The sequence below is a fragment of the Triticum urartu genome, chromosome 5, assembly GCF_003073215.2.
Source record: "Triticum urartu cultivar G1812 chromosome 5, Tu2.1, whole genome shotgun sequence".
Lineage (NCBI taxonomy): Eukaryota > Viridiplantae > Streptophyta > Magnoliopsida > Poales > Poaceae > Triticum > Triticum urartu.
Genome location: NC_053026.1, coordinates 52784179 through 52790658, shown reverse-complemented (window position 1 = coordinate 52790658; position 6480 = coordinate 52784179). Strand labels below are relative to the sequence as shown.

The 6480-nt window shown below is 40.3% G+C and overlaps 1 pseudogene; it reads right to left on the bottom strand.

The window, feature by feature from the left end:
* Positions 1–402: 402 nt before the first annotated feature.
* Positions 403–1344, bottom strand: LOC125507846 (annotated as a pseudogene).
* Between the last annotated feature and the right edge of the window lie 5136 nt (positions 1345–6480).

The window sequence follows — 6480 nt, the reverse complement described above, 5'->3', positions numbered from 1 at the left end:
CTCCGCCTGCACCAGTGAATTATTCTATTCTTCTCCTTTGGTTCAGTCTGTGGGGAAATCAGAATTCACCATTGAATCCTGTGGATCAGCTCCCTTACATAATAATATTTCACTGTATCAGCTACGAGGGGAAAATCTGAAAGACAGAGGATAGAGAGTGAGAGAAAGAGTGTGAGACTTGCGCCGCTCTCCATTTCGAGGGGATTTCGACGATTCTGGGGTGATTGAACTATTTCTTTACCTGTTCAATTTCTAACGAATCAAGATATCCTCTTGTTCCGGTAGAAATAGTAGCTATCTGCTCTTCCACTGGGAGAGGATTTGCCTGGGATTGTTTAAGCAATTCCCTGAATCGTCGACCCCTTGCCAATTGATTCTGACTTGTTTTATCGAGAGCAGAGGCGAATAATAGGCTTGTCACTCTGCGAATTGAGCTAGTTCCAATTTGGATTTTCCACCTACTTGTTTCATGGCTTTAATTTGAGCCGCGGATCCTACTCTGGAAACAGAAATACCCACATTAATAGCGGGTCGAATTCCGGCATTGAATAGATCTGCAGATAAGAATATTTGTCCATCTGTAATGGAGATTACATTAGTAGGAATATAGGCGGAAACGTCTCCAGATTGAGTCTCAACTATTGGTAAAGCGGTCATACTTCCTTCGCCTAAAAGAGAATTTAATTTAGCGGCTCTTTCTAAAAGGCGTGAATGCAAATAAAAAACATCCCCTGGATAAGCCTCACGGCCGGGAGGTCTTCTTAATAGAAGGGACATTTAGCGATAAGCTTGTGTCTGTTTGGAGAGATCATCATAAATTATTAAAGTATGCCGTTCGCGGTACATAAAATACTCAGCCAGGGCTGCTCCCGTATAAGGAGCGAGGTATTGTAATGTAGCAGGTGAATCCGCCATTTCAGCTACTACAATAGTGTATTCCATGGCCCCCTCCTCATGGAAAGTAGTTACTACTTGAGCTACGGAGGATGCTCTTTGACCGATAGCTACATAAACACATATTACACCTTGCCCTTTTTTCTTGAGAATTGTATCTGTGGCTACTGCTGTTTTGCCAGTCTGTCTGTCCCCAATAATGAACTCTCGCTGACCGCACCCTATAGGGATCATCGAATCGATAGCAATAAGCCCTGTTTGAAGAGGTTCGTATACGGAACGCCTGGAAATTCTACTTGGAGCAGGAGATTCAATTAAGCGAGATTCGGAAGCTACAATTTCGCCTCTCCCATCAATAGGTTTAGCCAGAGCATTTATAACACGACCCAAGTTATATACGCTCACGGGTATCTGAGCAATTCTTCCTGTTGCTTTTACAAAACTTCCCTCTTGATGCTAAACCATAGCTCTAACTGAGTCAAATTCCACAATTTCTAAGAACGATATGCTTTTTTTCATTTTCCACTGTGAAAGCTTCTCTCAATCCCTCCCTAGTCCTTTCTTTCCTGGGCACATGCTTACCTGGTTGACCGCCCACATTCATTCATTGTTCGTTCTGTTGTGGAATCGAACCACAGAGCTAGCGCAATTGGGATTTAGAGTCCCATGCGTGAAACTAAAGAGGATTTTCAGTCCTCTGCTCTACCAGCCAGAACCTAGAAGGACACTTCACACCCGATTTGACACAACTAGACTGGAAACACTGCTTGTCAAGAGCACAGACCCCAGTATAGAATACTTTTTTGAGTATGTTGGTAAGGTCCAGTCATCCGCTTCTGTGCTTGCACTTCTGTGTAACTAGGGGTGCAAGTCCAGTACAGCGTACTTTCATAATTGAATCAAAAGCGTCGATACATGAAAAATCTCTATATACGATATTTATGACACAGAATGTTGTTCTTTCAACATGATTCCTCAACAATTTTTTCATTGTAACTGACTCTCTTGCGGATCTTTCTTACTTTTATTCCTCAGCTCGCTTACAAAAACTACATATTTTTTTTAGATATGGACCTGGGGTTCTCGCTTCTGCGCAAGCTATTTCCGAACCTGCCTGCCTTCGGGGAGATGGGTTGGGTCATACGCGGGACCTACCCCGAGGAAGGAGGCTTGAGGCGCGCTAAATACAATTGTTTTATCAACACGGGGTGGAGAAGGCATTGCAATTTCCTGCTTTTATGATTGCTTCGATTCCTCTGATTCTTCTTCTGACAGGAATTACCAATCCTTTATTGGCTATGTCATCCTCTGTTTAGTAGATGTATGGTATGGTATGGTTACTAGGTAGTGTTGCTCGATACCCGAGCTTGCACCAGTATTAGCTGGCTATTCCACTATTGCCAAAAGAATTCTGGCTATTGGCTTTCCAGCTTTCACCTCTCTGCAGCTTCTGGAGCTGCTTAAGCGCTTAACTTCTACCAAAGTGTGGTATACATTGGATGGAATTAGAGTGGGTGTGGCTACCTACATCGGGCAAGAATAGGAGTCGTATTTCGTTTTGTACCACCGAATAAGATAGTGAGAAATCAGATCAAGAATGGAACCTGTGGACCCTCCGACAGTACGAGCCCTTGTTCGCTTGGTTGCTCAACCCCTATCTCCCAGGCTACGACCTATCGCATTGCCTTCGATGAGTCTATATCGGATGGGTGTTCAAGTCTTTTGAAAAACCAGCCCATTCTAGTCTATCTGTCCCACTCTAAAGAAGATAGTGAACCTGAGGTTGTGCTGTCTCCAATCCCACGAGTCCAATAGGAAGAGCTAGTCCTCTAAAGTAAAGTAGGCGAATTATGGCTAAATCAAATAATTCTTACTTTCACGGCCATCAAACATTCCAAGACATCTCTTCAAGACTATCCGACTCAGCTCTGCGTAGGCAGAGCCAGGAACTAGATCCGTATCCCATGATCAGTAATCTTACAATTACACAACCACCAGATCCTTTAGGTTTGTTTGATCTATCGATAACTGATAGACAGACGCCTTTGGCACTTCCTCCAGGTGGAGTTGATTAACACTCTCATGGTTGGTCGATGGAAATAGCAAGACGAGACAGACATGATAATCTGAGAAATATATGTGGTGATCCCTTAAGCAATATCTAAGAATTCAATGTGTCCAAGATTCAATTGATTGGTTGAAGCCAAGGTCTCGAGCTAGTCCATCTTCCTATATGATATTCTTAATAATGCGCAGCACCAAGCCTGAAATTGGGGAATGAATTGAATCTACCTGAAATATACACACTCATTCCATTTTAAAAAGAAAGTAAACATATATATTTGATCAAGAAATAGAACCATAAAAATGACCCTTCATCTTTACCTATATCACATCAATTGGTAACCTTCATCTCAATTGCACACATATATATTTTTATTATAGTTATATATTTTAGGAGTAGTGTTATTCTTGATGGAATTGTTAGTCACGACGATATATATGGGTGCAGGAAGTACGTCGGAGGAGCTACGGGGGCCCCACGAGGCAGGGGGCACGCCCTAGGGGGGGGCGCCCCCACCCTCGTGAGCACCTCCCGTATCTCCTGACGTGGAGTCCAAGTCTATCCGGTGGCTTTCGTTCCAAAAATAACTTCTCTAGTTGATTTCGTTCCGTTTCGACTCCGTTTGATATTCCTTTTCTTCGAAACACTCAAATAGGCATAAAACAGCAAATCTGGGCCAGGCCTCCGGTTAATAGGTTAGTCCCAAAAATAATATAAAAGTGGAAAATAAAGCCCAATATTGCTCAAAACAGTAGATAATATAGCATGGAGCAATCAAAAATTATAGATACGTTGGAGACGTATCAGAGTCTCCCACAAGCTTGGGGGAGGCTTCTCCAATTATTTAATGCTTTGCCTGATCATCCTCTTAAGAAAAATGAAATACTTGATATCTTTTATAATGGACTAACCGATGCTTCCAGAGATTACCTGGATAGTTGTGCTAGTTCTATTTTCTGGGAAAGAACACCGGATGAAGCTGAAATTTTATTGAATAATATGTTGACAAATGAAAATAATTGGACACTTCCTGAGCCAACTCCTAAGACAATTCCTAAACCAACTCCGAAGAAAAGAGGTGTTCTATTTCTCAATCCTGAAGATATGCAAAAGGCAAAGAAATCTATGAAATAAAAGGGTATTAAAGCTGAAGATGTTAAGAATTTACCTCCTATTGAAGAAATACATGGTCTTAATTTACCGCCTACTGAAGAAATACATGGTCCTGATAACCCGACACAGGTAGTAAAGGTAAATTTTCTCTATAGATATGATAAAGCTGAAATCCAATTTACTAAGTTTTCTAGCCCATGCTTAGATGAGTTTGATAAATTTATGGTTAAGCAAGAAGACTTCAATGCTTATTTTGGTAGAGAATTAAAACGCAGTGCTGATATGCTTGAACACTTGGGTGATTATATGGCTAATGTCAAAGGTGAACTTAAACTTATTAGTAAACATGCTTCTATGGTTACCACTCAAGTAGAACAAGTACTTAAAGCTCAAAATGATCTGCTCAATGAATTGAATAGTAAGAATAATGACTATGCTGTTAGAGTGGCTATTAGAACTAGTAAAATGACTCAGGAACCTTTGTATCCTGAAGGCCACCCTAAGAGAATTGAGCAAGATTCTCAGAGAAATAATATAGATGCACCTAGTCCTTCTAAAAGGAAGAAAAAGAAAAATGATAGGACTTTGCATGCTTCTAGTGAACCTATTGCTGAAACACCTGAGAATCCAAATGATATTTCTATTTCTGATGCTGAAACACAATCTGGTAATGAACCTGAAACTAGTGATAATGTTAATGATAATGTTCATGTTGATGCTCAACCTAGCAATGATAATGATATAGAAATTGAACCTGCTATTGATCTTGATAACCCACAATCAAAGAATCAACGTTATGATAAGGAAGACTTTATTGCTAGGAAACATGGTAAAGAAAGAGAACCATGGGTTCAAAAACCCATGCCTTTTCCTCCCAAACCATCCAAGAAAAAGGATGATGAGGATTTTGAGCGCTTTGCTGAAATGATTAGACCTATCTTTTTGCGTATGCGATTAACTGATATGCTCAAAATGAATCCTTATGCTAAGTACATGAAAGAAATTGTTGCTAATAAAAGAAAGATACCGGAAGCTGAAATTTCCACCATGCTTGCTAATTACACTTTTAACGGTGGAATACCAAAGAAACTTGGAGATCCAGGAGTACCCACTATACCATGCTCCATTAAAAGAAACTATGTTAAAACTGCTTTATGTGATCTTGGAGCCGGTGTTAGTGTTATGCCTCTCTCTTTATATCGTAGACTTGATTTGAATAAGTTGACACCAACTGAAATATCTTTGCAAATGGCTGATAAATCAACTGCTATTCCTGTCGGTATTTGTGAGGATGTGCGTGTTGTGGTTGCAAACGTTACTATTTTAACGGACTTTGTTATTCTTGATATTCCCGAGGACGATAGTATGTCTATTATTCTTGGAAGACCCTTTTTGAATACTGCAGGGGCTGTTATTGATTGCGCCAAAGGCAATGTCACTTTTCATGTTAATGGTAACGAGCATACGGTACACTTGCCGAGGAAACAACCTCAAGTCCACAATATCAATTCTATTGGAAAAATTCCATTGATTATTTTTGGAGGTTTTGAATTTCCTCTACCTACTCTCAAGAAGAAATATGATATTCTTATCGTTGGGGATGTGCATATCCCCGTTGAGGTAACCTAGTGTTATTCAAAAATTCTCCGGTTCCATGTTATTCGGAATGAGTTTGTTAACAAGACTTGATCAACCTTGTTAATGGATTCCTTTTGATGATCATGAGATGGATGAATTTAGAAAACACAACTCTTTGTACCCTCTTTTTACTTTCTGTTTTTTATATTAAATAAAATAAAAATAGTATTTTCTGTCTGTTATCTGAATTATCCGTGCAATATAAAAATACACCAAAAATAAAAGTTCTCCAAATGCCCTGAAATTTAAATATGATTTTTCTGAAATATTTGAGAATATTTGGCACTGAGAACACAGCAGGGGGGCATCCACCTGGCCATGAGGGTGGAGGGCGCGCCCTACCCCCCTAGGCACGCCCCCTGCCTTGTGGGCCCATGGTGGCGCTCCTCCACTTATTCCTGCACCCACACACTCCTTCTTCCTCCCACAAACACCATTATCTAGCTCAAGCACGAGTTCTAGCTCATTTTGCTGCGATTTTCGATCTCCTTGCTCAAAGCACCTCTCACAAAACTACTTTGGGGGATTGTTCCTTGGTATGTGACTCCTCCATTGGTCCAATTAGTTTTTGTTCTAGTGCTTTATTCATTGCAAATTTGTGCTTCCCAGGTGACCATGTTCTTGAGCTTGCATGTCAAATTTATGTGGTTCCAAGTAGTTTTGATGCATGATATAGGCTCTAGGCACTTGTAGGAGTAGTTGCTATCAATTTTGTTGAGTTTGGTTCACTTTTATTTGAAGTTACTAAAAATTTCAGAAATTTTCTAGAG